Source organism: Aphis gossypii, chromosome 3 (genome assembly GCF_020184175.1).
Source record: "Aphis gossypii isolate Hap1 chromosome 3, ASM2018417v2, whole genome shotgun sequence".
In the NCBI taxonomy this organism is placed as follows: Eukaryota; Metazoa; Arthropoda; class Insecta; order Hemiptera; family Aphididae; genus Aphis; species Aphis gossypii.
The window spans coordinates 29,373,283-29,398,279 of NC_065532.1; the positions used below are offsets into that span (position 1 = coordinate 29,373,283).

The 24,997-nt window shown below is 28.1% G+C and overlaps 2 long non-coding RNA genes across 2 annotated transcripts in view; one reads left to right on the forward strand and one right to left on the reverse strand.

Moving 5' to 3' along the window:
- The window catches only part of LOC114127709 (uncharacterized), a 59,159-nt gene that overhangs the window by 24,107 nt on the left and 10,055 nt on the right, over window positions 1-24,997 (reverse strand). The window contains exon 2 of the long non-coding RNA XR_007605299.1: window positions 21,778-21,888. This is a non-coding gene — a long non-coding RNA (uncharacterized LOC114127709). The remainder of the gene's footprint in view (window positions 1-21,777; window positions 21,889-24,997) is intronic.
- LOC126551397 (uncharacterized) lies at window positions 14,292-15,752 on the forward strand. The gene is made up of 3 exons (XR_007605300.1): window positions 14,292-14,903; window positions 15,019-15,299; window positions 15,401-15,752. It is a non-coding gene; the product is annotated as an uncharacterized LOC126551397 (long non-coding RNA).

The window sequence follows — 24,997 nt, forward strand, 5'->3', positions numbered from 1 at the left end:
GAGTGCTGTTAGTTTAGATATTAGATTGAATTGACCTACTATAAAATTTAGAAGTAACATTATTTTCTAGAGCCCCACGTAACTTTTTATTAATATTATTACTTTAAAGTAACTTATACTCATTTTAATATATTGTACAGTTTCAAAAAGTTCAAAAATTACTTAAAAATAATAACGTCAACAAAAGGTTACGTGTGGGGCCTAAATAATAATTTTACATTTAAATTTTATAATAGATTAATTCATTCTAATATCAAAACTAGCAGCACACTATTGAAACGGGTGAACGAAAATTTGCTATGTCGTAGTGTGTGAGACGGAAACAAAACACGCGGAAACGATATTATCTTAATAATTTCTGCAAATAAGTATTATTGAACATTTTTTATTTTGAGTGGTATAGGTAAGTAGATCGGTACTCAGTACCTACATCAAATAGTATAGTAATTAATACTTTCAACATTAAATATTTTTAAGGCATTTTAAAAATACAAATTGTTTTTACTTAATACTTAATATTTTGCATTTTTGTATTTTCTAATTGACAATATATTAGATTCAGAACAAAACAGTAAAGTAGAAAAAATGCTTAAATTTTTAGGATAATAGATTTGGTAAAAAATCGGATCTAGTAGATACTTTATAGTAAATCTAAATTAAAAAACTATTTTATTTCAAAATACTATAAGTAGTCGTATTTAGTCACAAAGGTACGCTGAAAAAAATTAAAATATAAGCAACTGATTACGATTTACTTACAATTCCTATCTTGCCTTAAGACTCCATAACCTAGCCCTAGTCATCTCTACCTATTTATTTATTCAACTCATTTACTTATGTAATAATACAGTAGCTGTACAAAATATAAATATTTTTCTTTAAGTTTATTTATTTTTTTTATAATACCTAAAATTATTTATAACATTATGATAGAAAGGTACTTGAGTATAAATCTAAACACACCATCATTTTAATGAATTAATGTATGTTGAGTAATGAATTTAATCTTATTATAACCATAGCATTATTGAACCTATCTTTCTTTAGGCAAATAATATTTACATAAAAATCTATACTAAAATATTATGCACAACAAGAGATAATTTTATGATATATAATATATATATATATATATATATTGAATTGAGAATCAATTGATTAAACGGTTTTATATATTTTATACATTTATATTTTATGTAACTAGTGCCATAATTTCGTCACCACTAATCAAGTGGCTACTTGCCTAATGATTATAATATATATATAGTTATAGTAGGATATCTGACTTTCACCAAAGAAGATCAGGTTCGATTCCCTGTACCGGAATATATTTAATTTTGCTTAACTTGGTTTAAAAAATTACAAAATATTATACATATCAAAAATTAAATGTACAACAAAATTAATAATTACATTTATAAATGTATGTATACCTATTATTGAATATCTAAAATGTTTATCTATTTATATAAATGTGAAAATAGAAATCTTAGTCACGCACGTTCTCTGAAACTACTTATCCGATTTTCTTGATTTTTATTTTTTATATGAAAGAATAGGTACACTGCGAAGCAGGTTTAGCCTATGTTTGAATTTTCATCATAACAACTTCTAATAGAAAAAAACTAAGACTCTTCACTCTTTAAATAAATAACCAAAACAAAAAATTTTATTATTAAAATACTTTTTCTGAATTATATGCAATTAATTTTAAAATTCAGTTATGATTAAAAGACCTAATAGAAGACAGAAAACAGTGAAAACGACATAATATTGCGATCCCGAAGAGCGATCACTCATCCAAGTACCTACTATACAACATGACAATGTAGATGTTAGATATAAAAAATAAATTCACTTATTCTTTGAGCACAGTTGTCGACTATATAATTAGAGAAATTTATACCTACTAATTTAAAATAATTATGTTATATTCAGTAGAGTGTTAAGAAGATGCCATCTTCATCATCTGTATGGTGTTGTCTCTGTTTTTTAAACATATGTAAAACATGGTAAATTTGTATTCAGTTGAACCTATTATGTGTGGTATTACATTAAACATTAAGACTGAATTGACTTATTATCAAAGTTTAAGGAAATAACATCATTAGTGATTAGTAGGGCTCGGATTTTAAAGCATAATATGCTTTTTTTCATATATATATGAGATAGAAATCTAATTTTTATACATAAGTTCGTTTCATATCATTCTGATTCTAAATAAACCAAGTTGATTGGTTTTTTAAAAATTATTCCAGCTGTGGATTTTTTGTTTATTATGCTATAATAATAATAATAATAAGAAATATAAAAATCCAGAATGAGGACTAAATGTTTATATTAGATTATTATTGTTTTCCTTATCGGCTTGTTTATTAAATATATTAAACATAGATTATCGATTTACATTTAACCTGCAGGAACCTATACGGTCAGTATGCCTACATCAATATCGATCGTTTCAAAATTTAAGATTAGTGATGTAATTTGAAACCTTTGGTATGAAGTACACACTGATCACTTCAGTGGATGTAGAAAGTTCGTTTTCTACGTATAAAAATATTCTGTCGGACAATAGTCAGAGTTTCACTACTGAAAATCTAAGGAAATACATGGTAAACACTGAATAATTCTTTTTTTAATTTAAATTAATTTATCAAATTTTTTTATTCATTTTTATAACTGTAGTTCATGTTAATTTTTGGTCATGCTTTTTAAAAAATAAATATGCTTCTTTCTTGATTTTTTAAAACAATCGTGTGCTTTTTAAATTGCTTATTATGCTTTAAAACCCTAGTCCAAGTGATTAGACATTAGATTTTTTTTTATATATTTTAACTAAGCCTAGTATGAATATTGTTATTTTATAATATTCCTTTTACATACTCTTAACTCATAATTTACTTAAAAATTAAAAGATTGAAAAAGCCCAACACTGACAATGTTAATATCTTAAGCTTGGTAAATTACATCTAAAATTAAAGATTACAGCAGCACATTCATTTAGAATTCAAATTTATTATGTTATAAATATATTAACGAAAATAACAAAATATGCGGGTAGATACAACGTCTTCTTAAAAGGTTGCAAGAGGTAATACTGTAGATATTGGGGTCTCTTAAATGTGCTATATGTAAAAGAAGGCACCAAAAATCAGTTCCTATTGTAATTTATACTTAAAAAATATTAAATTGTTTACAATATTCAGTATTATAGTTCATCAATTCTTGAATACACTATTGTTATTCTTGTTATAATTATTTCTTAATTCTAATTTTTCAATCAATTAAATGTCTTCAAAACAGTTAAAAAAATAGATGAATTAAAATTAGAAACTGTAGGTTAGGTTAGTTATAGATACCAAATTAAAAATAATTAAAATTAAAATGCGTGACGGACATATAAGTCCGAACTATTAATAAAATATACGGGTTGGTTTATCTGTAGTTGATCATCAACGAAAACCATTGAAAAGTATTTTTAGAATCCAATGTTATTTTATTACAACATAATATGTATTACATATATAATTTATAATTTATAGTTAATTATTCAACTCAACTTAAGTAGGATACATAAATATAAATTTATTTAAAAGATAATATGAACTGAGTTGATCGCCCCTCTCCTTGAGAAAGCTTGTGATGATAGGGGGAGACGTCAGATATTAGTTGTACAAGTAATATCAACTACCTATTTACAAAATTTTTAAAATTTATGAAAGTGAAAATGATTGTAATAGGTAGTGTATTACTTAAGTACAAGTACTCATTTTTAATGCCTTTTTATGGACCTGCAAGACTATACATTTGAAATCTATTGTCGCGGAGTTGGCTTTTGTCGGATGTTATTTATTTATATATTAAAATATTAGTTAACTCGCGTAGAACTGAATTCGTGTTTAGAATTACTTATAGTGTATTTTCCCCAGTTTTTTCGTTTACCTATATTTTCGTCTATATTATCAAATATCATGATATTTAAAATGAATATAATATTATTATTATATACATTTATACGTAAATGTTTTTAAAACACCGAGTATTTATTTACACATAATTTTGGATCCTTATTTATTATTAACATGAATCCAGCGATTCGGGCGCACCTGTGTCAACACGTAATTATTGACAGTAACAGGTGAGACTGGTTTTAGGATACGTGCGCGCTACTGCACAATACGATAGGCAGTAAACGTATTCTATGCATAGTGTTGAATCGTTCAATAGGTAAGCAGATCCCCGTAAAACTATACCGCAGGATGATGAGACCGACTGTACCAGAGAAAAATAAACACCACGCAAAGTGATTAGAGATCTAAAATAATCTTTAATTTGTGTTTTTAATTTCATGTCCTCATCAAAGTAAAAATCTTTAAATACTTAACATTATTTATACGAGTTAATTAAAAACAATTAAAATAACAACTCCTATTTTTTAAACAAGTAAGTGAGTGGTTTTCTAAAATATTTATTGGTGGCTCTGAGACCTCGGATAATGCAAAAGTCATGATAATTGTTTTATTTACATTGCATGACAATGTTTTTATTAATTAGCTGTAAACCAGTTCCTTATTTTGCCTCTGATTCAAGATCAAATTTATTTTTCGTCTTTAAAAATGCGCCATTGTCACAGCGACTGTACACTAATATTTTAGACGCAACCCAAGATTTTCGGAATATAAAGCACAATGTTATTTCGGTTACGTAGGTAACGGTTAAACACTGGTCTCGGACCAGTGTAGAGTGTCTAGACGCCGTAACTAAACGCTACAAGGAAAATGTACCTTTACACCTACGGAAATAAATAGATTACGTAACAAAGCTAATTGTAAAATCGACTAAAAAGCTTAACGATTAGCTGATTGACTATAAACTAAAATTACCTATTGAAAAGTATTTTTAGAATACAATGCTATTTCATTAAAACATATTATTTATATTATTATACATAATATTTATACAAGCATTTTCAAATTCAAGTGGTTTCTTGTAAAAGATTGGATCTAATTGATACTTCCAATTACTTAAAAGTAAATGCATTTTATTAGTTCCCCAATTCATTCAGAAAAACAAGTAAAAAATTAAGAAAAAATGAGAATTTTACGAAACGATTTCTTCAATAGTTAGCCATTATTGACTCTATTAGCTATTAGTGATGAAATGTCTATTGACTCTTTGTTTTAAAGTTTTAGAAAAAAAGTGGAATATTCTTCTACACATCATCGACTGGAGAATCTGCTAAGTGCTTCTTTTCAAAATTTAAATCTTTAAAGTGAAATACAATTATTATCTAATATATTTTAAATAACAAGAATTTTAAAATTTAAAATGTTAAATATAGGTTTATGACTTATGTCGTACAATATCACAAAATATATTGTTTTTTTATCGCTACTAACATTCACTTGGCTTTACAATTTTAAAATTAGACCATAAATCAATTTTATGAACAATGTCTGTATCTGATAATGAGGAATTTGTTGTGAATTAGTTATTTATATTTTTTTGTTCATACATACCAATAGATATCGGTTAAAACATGAAAACTAAGATGGGTAATGAAGTCCTTAAGTATCCTCGAATTATCTTTAATCTACATTCAATTTTTTAATCGAACCATTGTAGATATGAGATGATTGGAACACGCTCACTTCTTTTATTTGAAAAAAACATCATAGATATGAAAACAAATCACGTGTTCCTAATTTTCACACACACAAAAAAAAAATAAAATAAAATAAAATAAACAAATATTATTGCGTACTAAAATATTAATATAAATTGCATTATGTACATTGTATCATAAAAATTATATAAATAATAAAAATTATGTGATGTTTATAATTTATTGTAATACATCGGCGATTCGACTAATCGCCCTGCGGACTGCAGACACGTTGTTTTCAACGCGTACAGACGGTTGGGAGGAGGGGCTATTGTAAACATCGCTCCACGTCGCAGTCGTAGATTAAGAGCAGGACGTTATACCCGCATAACGTCTCTGTCTTACTAACGTACATCATAGCAAATTTTCGTTCAGCAGAACACATTTTGTGATGTTACCTTTTAATATTAGAGTAAATTTACCTATTATAGAATTTAAAGGTAAGAACATTATCTTGGAAATATCATATGATTTTATATGCGGGTATTATCATTTTAAATTTAATTATAGTTATGTAAAATATTACAACTTTAACATGTTTATAACTCACTTTAAAATGATAGTATGAATAAAAGCATATGGTATAAAACTATAACTTAAATAATAAATAATTGATATTATATTAAATTAAATGTTAATTGATTATATTATTGTTGTAAGTACCTATAAAAAGTAAATTTGAAAAATATCGAAGCTCGTGAGATTGCTTGTTTTTATTCTAGTAAGTAAAGAATACTAATTTTAAACAAATGCGGATTTTCCCTGTATAAATTGAAACAAGAATTACTTTAAGTTTTAAAATTCATTAAATTATATTATGGTACATAAGCAACTTGATTTTAAAATTAACATAAGTTATGTCATTATATTCATTTATGGACACAATGTTATACAATACAAATGAGTAATATATGTAGAGGTATAGATCAGAGATGAAATATTATAATTATCTATTCCTTCATTAGTTATCGTCGTATTGATATTAGAGATTTATTTATTAATATATTGTAGTTTTAGTGATGAATGTATGGAATTATGCACAATGTGAAAATGTGATTAAATTCGTATAATTATTATTTTTTTAATATATTATATAGGTGAATACTGAATATATTATGAACTGTACTAGAATACTGTTTTAAGACTTAGTCGGGAACATTTTTTAAACGCTGTCTCTTCAACTTCTCTTGTATAGAGGAATCTGTAAGTGTATCTTAGGAATCGGAGTGCATTTTTAATAAAAAGCCTATAACCAACCAAAATTGATGAAAAACATAATACAATATTTTTTCAATTTTCCGTTTATGGATATTTAGATATTTTGGTGTACAAAAGCGAATTTCTTTTTAATGGAAGAAAGGAATGGAACTACTATGTAAAGAATTGCAAATTTAAACCTTTTTAGTACCAATACTGTGCTGATGGCCATTCACACAGTAGCATTCACACAAGTTGAATTTCTTTGTAATAATATCTAATAGGGAAAATCAAAAAACTTATTTAACTGTAGGGTTTAGTGAAAAACTTAACAAGGATATTTATTAGAGATCCAACTCTGTTTAAAAATGAATATATACGAAACATTTGGGTACAAAATTCAAAAACCTGATTGACTGTAAATTATATAAGATCATTATGAGATGTGGTATCTAATCAAGTTGTTAAATGGATGTTTATTAAATAAATTTATACTGTTTTGAAATTTGAACGACTATATTGTTAAAATTTAACTAAGAGTATTCGTCTTTTATTTAAAAAAAGCCAAGTTAACTTTCAACTTTTAAGAGGGCTAAGGACTCTCGAATCACTCTAATTTCCATCATAAGGACGTCAAACTTCTATTTAGAAATAACAGTACTTGTGTAGTTCAATAGTGGTTATACTTTATTCCATTAATATTACAATTGTGCATAGGTACATTTTAAATTTAATAAAAAAAATGTTTAAATTGTTCGTATAAGGTATTTATACGGCAAAAACAATCTAATGCGGAATAACACAGGGCAAACTGAAAATTCCGCTTAAGCAGTTTTCCGCTAAATTAATTTTTTATTTTTTTTTTTTTTTTGGTATTCATTAATAATTACAGACCTATTTTATTATTATATAGTACGCATACTATGAAAATAATTCAAATTAAACATTAAGCTTTTTCAAAAATCTTAAAGTGTTTTGTTTTTGTTATCACTGTTGCTGCTATTTTTCTTGCTGTATGTTGTTTGATTGACAATTTGACGAAAATTATCATTTTGTTGAACACAATCAAACTGATGTAGATTTTGATTTCAATTAATGCGTCTGTATGTTTTTATGTTTGTATTTTATGACTTCTTCATGCAATACCTCTTCCTTTTCAAATGAATTATTTGTAAACTATACGACTTTAGCCGCATAACTGTTTCACGGCTACATGAAAATTTCGGCAGTATAACATTTGCGCATCGTCTGTTTACCTGTGCCAAAATATCGTACAACATTTGAGCGCCGGTGCTCATTGTTGTTTGCGCAGTGTCCGTTTTACCTACACCAAATTATCAAACACATCAACATGCTGAACAATAGAATTGAATAATAGTTTTCGATTGAAAATTTAATGATTTTCATTAATTATATATGTTATAAAGAAATCCAATTATAAAAAGTAAATTGAACTGTAGTCGTAATTATATAAATGCACATATTCAAAAATACTTTTGTTGTCAACCGTACATCTTGGTTGTGTTATTGCTAACTATAATCGTATCGCTGATACGATATAAATTGATAAGATATCATGTATATAATTAATTTAAAACTATGTTAAGGGCGATTCTGTCTTAATTATCATTATATTATATATGATGTACCTACACACTCGTATCAATAATATTTATGGTAAGTTTTTTTAACACACGGGAGTTGTATATTTCCAGTTTATACGAAGGCTCCATTTTATTAAGGTTCAACGTCTATGTAAGACCACACTGGATTATGCCGGGACCAAAGAAAAATTCTGAATTTGATAGTTTTCCTCTTTATTCAGTATCCGCATTGACCGCATTTAGACAATTCTCACTGTACTTGATTTCTTTTACTTCTAAACATTTAGCTAAAATAACTACAGTAACGGCGTTGGTGGTATACATTCTATAGTTGAGATGACTTATGATTAACACCCACACACTTATAAAAAATAATAAGGTAAATTCATTAATAATAAAAAAATAAAATTCTTTTGTTTTTATGTAGGTATCTACTGATTAAGCAGGACAAGTAAAGTAATAGGTTAGTAGGTATACTACACTTGTCACGGTGGTTAACCACATAATTATATGAGTAAAAAAACCGGTCGAGTCAGTGTTGAAAACACGCCCACCAATATTTTAGGCGCGGTACACATACACATGTTTTAAAATAATGTCCATTACCTCTTTTTGGTTGATAAGCGTTTTGTTGACAACTGGCCAATGGAGAGTGTCAGCATTGAATATAGAAAAAAAAATAACACGGTGAGATAAAAAATATATTATTATATATAAGCAATACAACGTGGTAGTTTGATATTATTTCACTCGCTTATATCAATACAATTATTTTTCTGACTAGAAAAAATAGACAAAATTAATTTTATACGAATATTAATTATTAATTAAAAACGAAAAACCGAATGCCAATTATAGAAATACATATTCTGTAATATTTAAAAAAGTAGTTGAAAGAAGTTAGAAGTTAGAATTTAGAATAACGATATTAATATATTTTAGGTTAAATTTTAATTGCTAATAAATTATTTAGTGATATCGTTGAATTATAAAGCGAATGATAATACGAAAGGATCAGAAGCCAAATTCATTAATCAATAAGAGCTCTCCTTAATCAATCTCTCTTATCACTCAAGCGTTTTTAAATCAGTTCTTATCTTGATTTTATGTTAGTACTTCTCTTGTTTGAAAATGTCTTCCTCATTTCTGTGATATAAATGTAGAACGATTAAATCTAACAATAGATGACAAAAAAAATGTTATAGCTTAGTTTAAAAAGAAAAAAAAAGAAATCAAACGTCTAGACTCCAATTCTTCAAAAAAATATAGCTGAGAACATATTATGGCGTATAATATCGAAGATTTCCATTAAACTATAGTTCAATATTTTTATTTTACGTTTTCATAAAATATTATGTTATTTTAAGTATATTTAACTCGGAGGTTATTAATTATTAATCACGCGCTCATATGATTTCGTATAAACAACACGGTTATTACTATATGCTAAATCAACTATACCTGTATTACAAATCTACAAGTATATTTTAAGTAACCAGATTCATGCAGTGTATACTGACATAAGGAAAGCTTTTGATAGAAAATACCTGTCCGTTTTATTTAAAAAATTAGAATAAAGCTGCAAATTTGGAATATTGTTAAAATGGTTTAAAATCATATTTGAATGAAAGATCTCAACAAATCAAATAAAGCAGTTCTACTTAAACTAGTATTAATTATACCTATATAATTACATCTGATGTTCCGCAGAGAGGATATTTACCTATCGCCTTTACGTTTTTTAAATGTGTATGAATGACGTTTGATCAAAACTGTAAATTCTTTATTTTTGCAAACAATCTAAAACTGCAATATTTGCCAAATTTTATTAATTTGCTGCGATCGAGTTCAACAACAATCTGATTCGAATCGATTTTATTCGTGGTGCATAACAAACGGTCTTATACCACTGAAAAGCGTTCACAATCGCAGTGTTGCGACCTGAAGGGCTGAATCCAGACCTTTTCAATTATTGGGTCATTACTAAATGAGCTTTACAAGATAATTTTAAGCTATTGCACAGCTTTTATGGTGTGGTGATCGAAAAATATTTTTCGTAACGAAAAGACGAAAGATCTTATTGTTATTATATTATTATCTGCGGTCGACGGCGTCGGTGCCGTTTCCTGACTCGGCTGGCACCAGACTGGCAGGCAACTTCCGGTCCGTCACACGTGACCGGCCTCAACAAGTACGGCGCGCGCCGTGTCGGTCTGCACGCCGGCCACTATTCACGGACCCGTCGTAACAGGTACTGCCACCGCTCGGCGTCTGTGCCGCGTGTCGACTCGGCTACAACTGACAATGCCGCGGGCGACCGGCGTTATCGCCGCCGCGCAACACGGACATTCACGACGAGTACGCAGACTCTTTATTTATTTTTATTTAATTTATAGAACGATGAACTACTACTCGATCCGTTGTTATAGCGCAACGAAAATATTAAATTTATGATATAGTTCCGCAATCACTTTTCACAAAGGAAAATATTCCATAAATTTAACAAATTATTTGTAGACCTTACCCGACCTTTATTTATTTATTTAATTTATAGAACGATGAACTACTACTAAATCTGTTGTTATAGCACAGCGAAAATATTAATTTTATGATATAGTTCCGCAATCACTTTTCACGAAGGAAAATATTCCATAAATTTAACAAATTATTTGTAGACCTTATACCCGACTGAGCAAATATTGCAGCAAAAGATCTCGATGAAGAACGTTTTAAAATAACCTTATTTTGTCCTTACCTCGATTCGTTTTTCAGAAATTGAATGACCGCTTTATTAATCGTAAAAATAGTATACCTAAATTTCATATGTTAGGTAATCAATAGTTCAAAATTTAACGAAGATGTATTAAAAGAACTCATTGAGATTTATTTAACTGATATTAACAATTTTTTTATCGGGTAAAATTAGAAGTGATTTTATGAAATCGCTATTTGGACGATAATAATATAATAGAATAAATTCTATTGAAATAATTAATTAGTAATTACAATCCTGATTTATTTCTAGTTTTAAAACTATTACAAATATTAATTAAACTTCCCTAGTTATCAGTTGATGCTAAGAGGGTTCATTTTTTACGATGAAAAAGGTAAAAATTCGTTACGTAAATAATCAACATCGGAATGAAGACTCTATATACTAGCTACTCTAAATACTAATTTTTGAAATTATACTTAGAAAAATACATATCTAGGCATATTAGCTAATTCAAAACGTCGTTTATATTATAGCTCAGTTATCTAGGACCCTCGCCAAACTAGTTTGATAAAAGAAATTGAACGTACCTATTCAGAACAGGTTATTACAGGTATAGGTACTTTCTTAATATGAAACAAATAAAACACTTATCTCTTAAACAATTATACACGAGAATTTGCTATTAACACAGTTAAATGAATAAAATTAAATGATTAAGTACTTTGACTCAGTTTCTTCTCCAATGGACTAATCTGATCTAAAATCTAAATTCATCTAATCAGCCTCAGACTCTCAAATTTCCCTTTTGTTAAAACGCATCTATCACGCGAGACACGAGACACACTTTACCTCCCTATTTACCAGTGGCAGATCTAAAAATAATGTCCCGGTCGAACATTTAAAGTTAGGGCCCACGTCTCTACTTAATTATAATTTCTTATAATAAATCTTATAATTAAAATGTTAAACAAGGTTGGGTGACAGAATTATACTACCACCTCTCAAAAAAAAAATATTGACATAATATTTCCAACTCTAAGTTAAAAAAAAAATTGCTTCTTTAATAAAAAGATCTTAAATAATTATTTAAAATTAATTCAAGAACACTTAATAAAATACTTTAATTTAATTTATGTTATCAACTCGTATAATAATTAAAAATTTATATTATCGAAAAACGTAAATGATAATGTAAAAGATAAAAAAATCTAAATATTTAATGTTAATAGGTTAGGTTGATTAAGTATTAATAATATATTTTTAAATAAAAATGCATAAGTATACAGAATGTTTCACATTTTAATTTAATCGATTTTATTTAATCATAACCTCAAAAGTAATCGCGTTAGATTACTTGAAATTTTCATGAAACGTCAACAATACTCTTACATAGACTTGAAAAATGAGAAGTCATACATCTTAAAATGTCTGAATTTTAACAAAAATAGTTATTTTCACATTAAACAGCGTATTATATAGTTGTTTAAAACTCTGGTTAGATTTTTTATTTTCAGCCCGGTAAAAATTGTATCGCACCAATAGACTTGCCACATATTTATCTATCTAAGTTTCATATAATAATATGATATAAATTATATTTATACAACTAATATTAATAATATAATAATAATTATTATAAAAATACTAATTAATAATATACACATTTTATAGTTTTCAATAAGACGTGTTCTTCAAACTTCTATGATGTTTCATAACCGCTGGATTAAAGAAATATAAATGGCAAATTTAAAAGCAATTTGACTTTATGTAAATATAATATAAATTAATATACATGGATCGATAGTCGTCGACAACAATGAGAATTACCAATTTTGATATTTTTAGCTCACTCAGCTCACTGCTATAATATGATATTCTATATTAGATATATATTTATAAAACAACTTTTTATAATATGGTTTGTTATAAATTTATAACTATTTTAATGCCAATATTATAACCTAACCAATTATTTATTAAATCTTGTGTTATCCCTATTATTTTGGCCAAGGGGCCCCCACTGCCGGGGCCCGGTCGGACATGTCTGGGTTTCCCGGGTGTTAAATCCACCACTGCTGCTGTCTACCGTCAAAATTACAGTCTATTCCAGTGGTTCTTAACCTTTTTCGAACGACGGAACACTTAAAATTTTATGAGGATTTCGCGGAACACAGCCGTAAAATAAAACAGTAATTATATTAATTTTTTAATTGTTTAATATACTAAACTATAAAAGTATAGCATAAAATAGTTTGCAAATATGTTTGTAAAACGTCTAACTTATATACCTAACCTAACCTTTGTGTTAAAAGTCAAAATGTTAAGAGAATGGAGCTAGAAATAATAAATAAAAATGTTTTCACTGATTTTAAAATTATTTCGGAACACCTTAAAATAAGTTCACGGAATACCTGTGTTCCGCGGAACACCGATTAAAAACCACTGGACTCTATTCCCTCCGATCAATTAGAAGAATGCTGATAAGAGCAATCTCATTAACAAAAAATAGTATAAATCATTTATATAGTTAATGTAGGTATTATATTGTATTTATTGTACGGCAGTCCATTGTACTGTATGCAGCCTGTCTATACATACTATCAATAAATAGAAGTGCAGATGCACACTTATTATAGAGACGTCACAAAAACTAATAGATATTTATAAATATTTATTATTTATACATGAAATCAATTTTACTCTATATTTAAATTTAAATTTATATTTTTAACTTAAAATTGTTAAATTTATGTGTTGTAGACTTTTTTAATAGTGAACTAAAAATTAATCTTGGTTTTTTTTCTTTTATTGATAACTATAATAATTATTTGTAATTTATGGTTAATGTTTTTTTAGCCTATAGGTATATAAAATAATAGCCTTATAGTTATTAATAACTGCAAAGCCGCAAAAGTATACATTTTAATTACCCGTTTTTTTTTTTTTGATAAGATTTAATGTGCGCAAGCCACAAAGGTCGTAGTTTGTCCTAACCTCTCTGCTTTGTTCAAAGTCAGCAAGATACCGCGGATGAGGAAATAACAGAAACCGAGCATTCAACTTCCATGCCGTAGCCACGTAAGTACATTTTGTTTCTTCTAATCGGTGGTACCTATAACGTAAACCTGCTGACATCATGTGTTAACCTTTGCCATCACGCACCGCGTGGAACCTTACCACGTGCACATGTGTTATTCAAAGGTCGATGTCGGTTAAGTGCAGCGCTCCCCATCATTCGGTGGTTGTGCGGGAATCAAAGCGCCGTGGGTTATCCGTTCCGACCGAGGAAACGGAGTCTTAGCCGTTCAAGTCACATATTACTATTTTTTTCACTGTTATCAGGGGTCACACTGTTTTTTTCAGTTATTATATTATTATTATTATTATTATTATTATCATTATTATTTGTACTCCGTTTGCATATTACTGTCCCATAACGATGTAGTCATTTTATTGTGAACACCAAATTTAAAACGTGTTGAGTTATTCGTGGGGCGTCACCAACACACCAACACCGCACTACGACCGCCTACCACAGACCTCACTCACGGATATTTCCGTATATATTATAATGTTAAATTATATCGGTGTTTCCGAATTGCGGACAAAGTGACAATAACTATGTGAGTTGCGGACGAAATCTAAAATGGTAACATATACGAATTGCGGACAAACGTCCAGTTATTATATCATAATAAATGTTGCAGTATCTATTCAAGTGAGTGTTGAAATCAGTAGAATATCATTTAATATCATTATAATATAATATAATAACTTTAAATTATTTAACATTTTTATTTAACATTTTAAAAATAACGATTGCTCTTTTGCAGTGCACACATATTTTTAAGCACATCTACCAATTTTTTGGTTGCTTGTACTAAGTCCTGAAAAGTGGCGAAGGGAAATATTTGTATCCGCAACTCGAGTGGTTTTTATTAAAAAAAGCTCTGTGCGCAATTAGTATGATGACAACGAAACTGGTGTCCGTAATTATTTTGTTATAATATTGACCTGAATAATTCGTCCGCAATTAGTATGTGTCCAATTATATTATCATATTATACTGTTAAATTGGCTCTCCGAAAAGGAATCACCTCGAAACAACGAACAAGTAACATTTTTTCACACTGTCACATAAGTATACCTTATAGATACCTCGTATTATTCGCTTATATTATTTAGTAATAAAATATTTAACTATTATGTTATCAGGTTAACTAGGATTCTCAAGCGCTGGGGCTGTTTCACAATCATATATTTCATTTTACATAAAATTGCAGAATTCAGTTTATCAAAAATTTCAGACGATAGGTATTAGAAACTATAAACATAGCATAGCGATTACGATTTCAACACAGTCATTTTGAAGAGTGAACCACGAAGGGTTGAAAGAATATTCAATTCAATTGAAGGTATAACGCTCATTCTTTAAACCGTGTTAGTGATCGTTCTTAAATAGAAAAAATGAGTAATTCACCCCAGTAAAAAAAATTTAACAATTTATTCTTATTTGAAGAATAAATACCATTTATTTTTAATCATTGTTAAAAGGATTAAATTAGAAATGATAAAAAAATTTGAACATGACAATATTTTTGTTTACTCTACTCGCGGAGGTCCTAAATACGAGTATGATTTTCTCATGTACTGCACTAGTTGTGGATAAGTTTAGGAATAGATTTCAGTGTTGCTTTTAATTTAAAAAATAAAAAACAATAACACCTAATAGACAAGTTTTTCTCAAAAGTAAAAAAAAAAAATAGGCGAGTAACCAAAAAGGTGTTAATGAACGGTGATAATAACGGTCCGTAAGCAGACGAAATCTTTAAGTGAGGCGAATAATTTTTTTTTTTTTTTTAAAACAACACTTATGTTATTTTTGATTTATTAATACTACTATAATTTTCTATCTGAAATTCATTTTGTACATTTATTGAAAATGTACAATACCAATAATGTTTTAAAACTTAAAATAAGTAATTCTTTAAATTAAAATAGTAAAAAAATCATAGCAGTGTATCTAATTAAATTTTGAATATCTTTTAAAGTCGTATTATTATGTTTTCTTATAATAGAGAATAAAATATGGCTATATATAGCTAAAAATATTATATAGGTACTATTATTGCTTCGTTTCAATAATAGAGAATGTTCACTTTCTGCGTCTCCTAATTATAGCAAAACCGATTTTTACCGGAAGCAACGTATGAACTCGTCAAACTGGTTTTCGTTAGCTGAATACTGATTGGTAATGCGTGTAGTAAAAAATGGACGACAACCGGTTTTTTTAAGTATTTTTTTTTATAAACGAGTTAAACTGCGCACGCTTACCGCCTATTTCTTTAAACATTGGCCGACGTGAGTATAGGTAGTACCAGCCCCCCCGCAAATTATGACTGCGTTCAACTGTGAGTTATCCTCCAATCACTACTATAAGTTTTGAATTAAACTTGAGTTTAGATTTTCTCTTATAGGTAATCGTTTTGTGGAAAAACTTCATAGGTTTTTATTAACACATTTAACAGTACGTATGTATAAACAAAGCTAACAGAGCATTATTTAAGCGAATGTCTATATTAGCTGACTATTATTGTCACTTATATTTTTAAAGACCTTTCCGTAACGGTTCATTGCTTAATTTTGATACGACGTGTGTCTGAATAAATGCAATGACGCGATTACAACTTACAAGGTTATCATTAAGAAAAAGCTGTAATATAATAGACACGTGGAGAATCATAGTCAAGAGTCAGCGCACGGAAAACGGCGGAAGTAGTGTTCAACTGCAGGAAGAAAAATACGTCCAAAGACAACATGGAGTCGGTTTTATAACGCATAGACCTATAGGTCTATTATTAATTAAATTATTTTATTTTTATTTATTTATTATTATTAATTTACTTTACTATATTGCATTAACAGTGGACAATTAGTACCATTGTTTATAAATCAGTCAATTACGTCTGTAAATATAATATGTAGGTATGTTCTATAGATATAAAATGTAACGATACAGTAATAAGTATCGTTCACATAAATCTATCTGCGAGGTCTCATTAATACAAATCTAACGACTTACGCATTAGCACAACGACGACTGTTACAAAGATAAATCTAGAGTAAATGTAAGCACTCCTACAAAAAAAAAATTATGGGTGATAAGTATCGCATAAATCTTGTTTTTGCGTGATGTACCTATATTATATCTTATTTCGTATTCTATGGTCGACAGATAGCAGCCATTTTTGTAACTAAAAAAATTAAAAATTAAATCTTAACAATTTTCCTCTACTTTTCATTTTACTCTAATGAAGAATTTAGAATATAAATAATATAATAATCTATTTCTAAGTCATAGGTACCTAGGTACCAATTGCGGTAATATTACAATAAAAATTTAAGTACTACTTATAAAATATTAACAATTATATATTTTTTAAATTATATAGAATATTAATTAAAAGAAAAGAAATATTGACAAATAGGTAATTATTTTAATTTTTTAGAAATGTCTTCGTTTTATCGTGGATTTATGATCAGATTGGTCAAATAGAATCAGTAACACGCGTACTGACATCTTAGCCTTAATCTCATCCCTTTAAAACGTATTTGGTGAAAAACACTTCTGCAACCATCTATAACACTTTTTTTAGCTAAAATATTGACTAAATATTTTAATATTTATAGGAAAGCATAGACATAATTTTAGTAAAAAAAATTATTAGAGAAAAACAGACAGTGAGGGAAAGCGGTACCTATCTTATTTTTGAACGAAAGCGGACATACCTGACCAACATAGTGGTGTATATATATATATATATATTGACGGTATAGCAAACTTTAGGTATCCGCACCACCATAGAGTTTAGTGGTCTTAAGATTTAAGTTGCCAAAACTCGAAAATATAATATCGTAATGAAATAGATAAGAACTATAGCATCTTCTGAATTTAGTTTATCAAAAACTTTATGTACCCGTATCAGTAAGCTAATCTGCATAATAAAAAAACAGTAGGTAAATAAATACGTCACCCGGCGTGTTATTATAAGTGTTAGAAGAAGTAGAACTGCTGGTACCGTGTCCTTAAATATTTGTATTTTACTTGGTGCTTTAAAAATATGTTTTTGGCATTTATTATCAATTCCGTTAATTTTATTAAAACTAACCCGTATTTTCTCAACAATTCACTGATGCACCAGTGCTAAACATGACTCGTGTAACTTGTTATAGGTTCTATCTTTGAACACAAAGCTTTAAAATTGTTGGCAGATTTACCATCTATGGTGCAGCGTCAGTTAGAAATATTAAGACGTCATCGTGAAGTACGAGTATAATGAGTATATACTGTTTGGCCATAATGAATTCATTAATTTATCAAATAATTTATTAATAGTTGAAAAGTTGCTCCTTTTCAATAAGTTTCCAGAGGTAAACAGAAAAAATTTACCAGGTTAATTTTTTTTTTTTTTTTTTGTTACTTATATAGGCTATAGGTTAGGTATAGCACCAATCACTAAATTTGCTATATATCTAACGGTCTTCGGAATAAGCTGTTACATCAATTGAAACACAAATGTTCTTGCCAAAACTCAAAAATATATTTATTGTTTCTTTAAACTACTCTAATAAATAGTTTTTACGAATAGTTGATCATCAGGTAGGTATCTCATTTCCTGTAAATACCTACTTATCAAAAAAATTCATGATAACAACACTGTTGAACTTATATTGTAATATTATATTAGTTGACGTTAATACTCTACACAAGTTTAACTTAAATGACGACTTTTCGTGTTAGATATTCACTTTTGTAGGTTTATCATTTTTTTCTTTTTTGTAGGTACATAATATTTAGTAGCGCTCATATTCTGTTTCTGTTTAAACAATAAACTGACGATCACTCAACTGACCTTAACTTAACATCATTTTCAATAAAGATTTAAACCATTGCTAGATAAAACGTGTTCTCCAAATTACTTTACAAAACCTCTTAGTATAAGAGCTTTTTGCTATAGGTATAACAAAAGAGCAAGTAGAACGAAAATATATAAGATAAAACAAGAAAAAACGGAATCACAAAACGCACAGTATGTACCTACTAATCATAATCAACCGTAGAATAGACGTCTGCAATTGACTATTTACTATTAAACGTTTTGTCGAAATATTTGAGAAAATTGTACTACAGTTATAATTAACCATATTTCATAATATTATTGAATTTGTGTAATTCATTTTACTGTCGATAATGCTGTAAGTTGAATTATTTTTTGCCAAAATAATTGAATTTGATGTACCTACTTAAAAAGTGTCAATAATTCAAAAATAATATTTTTTAATTTCAACAAAATAACTCAAATTGATATTTTTCTTTTAAATACCTATCTAATTTCGTCAAAATTTGAATTTAAAGTCTGTATTAAAAACTATTTTTATGTCTTAAACACGTGTAACATATGATATTATAGACGTGTTCTATTTCCGACGTACCGATTGATGTAATGAAGCAATAAGAATTTTGAATACAGATTTGAATTTTTCGTTAAGTCTACTTAAGATCGACTTTCTCACATTTTTATTTTTATTTCACAAAATTCAAAAACTGTTAAAAAAGAAAAGTTGAAAAATTAACATATTTCAAGTTTTAAAAGTTTATAATAAAAAAATAAAAATATAGGAAAGCCGTTCTCAAGTAGACTTGACGACAAATTCAAATCTGTTTTCAAAATTTTTATCGCTTTATTACATCAATCGGAACGTCGGAAATAGAACACGTCTATAATCCTATGCTGCAAGTGTGTTAAGAAAATACAGAAAATTACCGCTTCTAGATCCCCCGTAGTTCATTGGATGTACCTATAATAACGCCTCTTCGACATTTTTTTTCCTGTTGTCGTTTATATTGCGCATGCGCAACAAAAATGGCTTCCATGTCACCAGCTAATAACCGTAAATCATTTTTTAAAGTTCTTCGCTTAAAACTAGTCTTTACTCAACCACATGTTAATAGGGAAACTAATGACTATTTTACGCTAAAATCGTATTGTCTAATGTCGCCAAAAAAAAAACTGGTCAAAACCGCTTTTAAAAAGATGTATGTAAGTATAGCAGGCCGCAAAAGCGGTTTTTATAATCACCGTTGATCATAATCCAAAGTCGCTTCGTGTACAACCACCTTTTCAGTTTTATGATAAGATTGCTACAATCGACTAGCTATATCGCATATTTTATTTAAATAGATATTTTTGCTATACCAGTATCGAATACTAACGATTACCTACAGAAAATACTGATAATGAAATTCAGATTAGATTCAGTTAATAGGACGTTGGACCCGCATATCATGATGTCTCTATTTTAAGAACGTATAACATGGAAAATTTGCATCAGCGGAATCAATTTTATACCCTCAGCTCCAATATTAATCGATTTACTTACAATTAAATTGAAAGGTAATAATTTTATTTAGGGAATCTCGTAGGCTTTTATTTGCTATTTTAATTTTTAAGTGAATAACCGCGAGAATTTTAAACTTTTTATTTTTAAATATAACTATAACTCGCCTAAAAATTAAAATATTAATAATAAAGCTTATATAGGATTCTTTAAAGATTACCTTTAAGTTAGATAATAGGTAAATTTACTCTAATATTAAAGCTAACAACAAATAAATATATTATAATACATTTAATTCAGCTGAGCGCAAATTTACTATTTACCTAACATAACATTCGTAAAATAGAGATATAACGTTCTTTTAATTTATATTACATATACTTATAAAAGCCAAATACCACTCACTATCTGATCACTTATCTCAAAAACTAAACATAACGTAGGTACTAACTTTAAATTTGGAACAGTATTTCTTTTACTTTAACCATGCAATAAGAAAGGATTTTCAAAAATGTTGTGTTTATGTGGATTAATAATTTTTAATAATTATTCACTAACAATACGTATTGTGCAACATGGCGGCCCGCGGGTTTCCATTTACCTGCAACTTATCCTTTTTGTCGGTCGTGTGTAGATAAGAATGTTTCCGAGAAATTTTTTGATAAAAATAATCTCACGCATCGCGCCTACACCAATATTCTTATTATACAGTAACAAAAATACAAAAAAAGAAATATACTCGCGGGAGAAGCCGGACAGGTTATTCAGCTATAGTGTGAAATATAAAATACGGTATGTTTATTGTTTTGCCATTTTATATCGAAATTCATCAATTATACACTTAAATAGAAAAGTTAGAACTATGCACTTATGAATAAATAAAAATGGTAAAATATGTAATTATATTTTATATTAGACATCACGAAACGCATTTGCATACAAGGAAGGAAGCAGCTATTGAACAACCTAAAAAAAATATGTAAAGTCACAAACATCTTAATCCTAGTAAAAATAAATAACAACCCTCACAATACGTTACATTTATTGTCACCGCGCCCGTCTCTAAGTAAATTCATTAAGTACCGAAAAATAATATATAAAGTATTACCTTTACACCTTTGCATAAGCTACATGATTAAGTTAAAAATTGGGTAAATGCAACGACTTAAATTATGATAAGAATTTAAACGTACATGTCCGAGGTCTTCGACGTATTCATTGCGTCGTTGAGACTATTGCTGATTGTTTGATTGCTGATTCTGATTATCGGAAGGCGACAAATATTTACAATATTATGTGGTTACCTATAAAAAAAAACAAAAGCTTCTATCATAAAAAGATTATTACTTAAATGCATTGATTTGCGACAATTACATCAACTAGTTTTCCCAATATTTAAAGAAGGATATTGCTACACATTGTGGCGTAGTATTTTAAGATTTTTTAGGTTTGTTCCGACTCCTGGCAACATTTTACCTCCACTTTTATTATCATAGTTTCATCACGAATTTATAACTGTCTATAGCAAATCTTATAAGTGGTAATTTTCTTGTAAAAATCTTAGGATTTCTAGTTAAGTCTTTGATTATAATTAAGCATACAGGAATAAAGTAAAAACAATTTTACTGACTAAATTAAAAATTAATTAACACTTAAATGTACTAGTAATTTCTTCATTCTTGTATCTACAGTTTAACTATTTTTTATACTCTTGTATTGTACCTATTATTGTTATAAATAGGTATATTAAAAAAAAAAAACACTTAAATTTAAAAAACTTAGTCTCACAATATTTAAGGTATAATATAGAAACATATTTTTCTTCTGCTAATTTGTCCAATACTTTATTAGTGATTATTTTTTAATACTATCCTTATGTTTGATTGATACCCAATATCGCAAATCCATTTCAAAGTAGTATTAAAATACAGGAAAATATACTAAAAAAATATTGGAGGTGTCTGCTCTCTTCCCTAAATATACCACTTGCTATGCAATTCTCTTAGTTCTTCCCATTAATATTTTAGAGGACGCCACAACTCCATAATATGTTGATAACCGTCACAAATGCAAATTTTCGTTTAACGGAATTAATTTTATACTACTAGCTTTAATATTAGAGTCCATTTACCTATTATTAAACTTAAAAGTAATAATATTGTGCAGAGCATCCCATAAACGTTTATTGATATTTGAATTTTTAAGTGAGCTATAGTTATAATTATGAAATATATTAAGGTATTCGTAATTAACTTAAAAATTAAAATATCAATAAAAACCTATGGGATGCTCTAGACAATGTTATTACCTTTGAGTTTGATAATAGGTAAATCGACTCTAATATTAAAGCTAACAGCATAAAATTAATTCTCTGAACAAAAATTTGCTGTGTTGTATTTATGTATGCAGAACGGAGAAAACACACGCGGGTGTGGCATGTTCCTAAGAGGACGTCTCATAAAAATGTGTTGGTTGACATATCGCTGGAGAGATGGCGTTGTTGGCTTTATCGGCCGTAGCAGTGGAATTTGGCTCCACCCATTTCCATGCACCGCGTGCACACATTCGAGTTGAATTCCGGAGATACCGTGTTAGTATTACTTTGACTACCGTGACGTGTAAATCCCAAACGGACCGTTTTCCTTTTTACGAGTGATCAATGATACATGCGAGTAGTTGTGTGGCTCGGCGTAACCCCGTAGTCGTTTTTGTATAAAGTCACTGCTCATTTAGACGTGCGTAGGAAGTTTTATACTATTAAACACGAATAGCCAATTAAAATATATTCTATAATTTTTTACGTCTTATAATATTATACTAGTTATTAAAAAATTCGTTTCTTTATCCTTTTAGTTATCGAAAAATTAAACATTTAAGTAATGTACGAAAAATAATAATCAAATTAAGACAAAATTATCGACTTCAATCAGTTAAATATAATGTGTTAGTCACAGATATATTCAAATGAACGATGTTGGTCCTATTCCATAATGTCACCAAAAACTTACCGCTTTTTATTATCTAGAAAGTAATACAGAACAACCATAGGAGTATAGGATAATGTAACCTATTAATCTGAATTTTATTAAAATTTTTGTATTTATAGAATAAATTATTACGTTATTAATATTTATTTTTATGAACGATAAAAAAACTCAATTTTTATGAAATTGAACGTATAGGTATTTATGAATAAAATAACTATTAACGATTTCAACGATTTTTAATTTTATAGGAATTCTAAAACAATATAACTGTAAATGTAGATATGATGTATAATGTAGATAGGTACCTACTGATTTTTACTAAAAGTTTAAATTTAAATACTCTATACCTAGGTACATGATAATATTTTCTAAATACTTTGACTCTTATTGAACTATTTATAGACATTTAAATTTTTTCCTTGTTTTTTTTTCAGTGGGTGAACGAACGGTCGTTTTCAAAATTAAAGATTATAAAATTGTATCAACAATGTTTTTTTATGTTTTTATAGATTAATGTGTTAAATTAAAGGTATTGGTCTAATTGACCCCCGCCACTCAGGTGTAGTTGACGAGCGCCACGAGCGCCACGCAAGAACACATTCTTACTTCCCTAATAAAGTTATTCCAATCTATTACAGTAGATTTGCTCATTCCAAATTCGTCTTTACAAAAGTCCACTGATGTTAGTTCATGAGCCCAACCATAAACGGAGTGAACAATAGTAGGTAACTTTACGTTAGCTTTACATTAATACCTTTTTCTGTTAGACATGAGCTTAAATGACATCGGCTTGCCACCGACCTCTTTGTAGATCTAAAATCATTTCGTGTCCACTATCACAAGTCCAAGTTTTATGAATGATATTTGCGTTTTCCAAAGAAAAATTGTTGCAGATGAATTATATATAGTTATATACCTACCTATCTAGCTTATATCATTAATTTTACAACACGGATTTAAGTATTTAACTATACAAACATTGTTTTTAAAATATCTAATTTGGGAATTTCACATGAATACCTAATATAATTTCGTACCTTTTTTTAATCCGTACTTAGTTTCTATATACATTAATAACATCGAAAACACAAAAGATGTAAATGGCCGGGGAGATACTTTTTTGACGGGGATCAACTAGAGCAGTACCAAATCAGTAAAACCATGAAAAAGTAATTTCATTGTTAATGTACATTAAATTATTTATTTTTAAAATGATAAAATTTATTTTAAATTAACTTACAGGTACTTACAACTTCGACACTTATGTTAATGATGTATACTGGTGCTGTGAAAAGTCTTAAATTTATGTATTAATCAATTTAATTACGAATAATAATCAATGGTTTTACAATGATAATTTAGAATTCCAGAGTAAGTACCTACCAATTAATATTATTTAAAAATTGTTTTAATATGCTAGCTAATA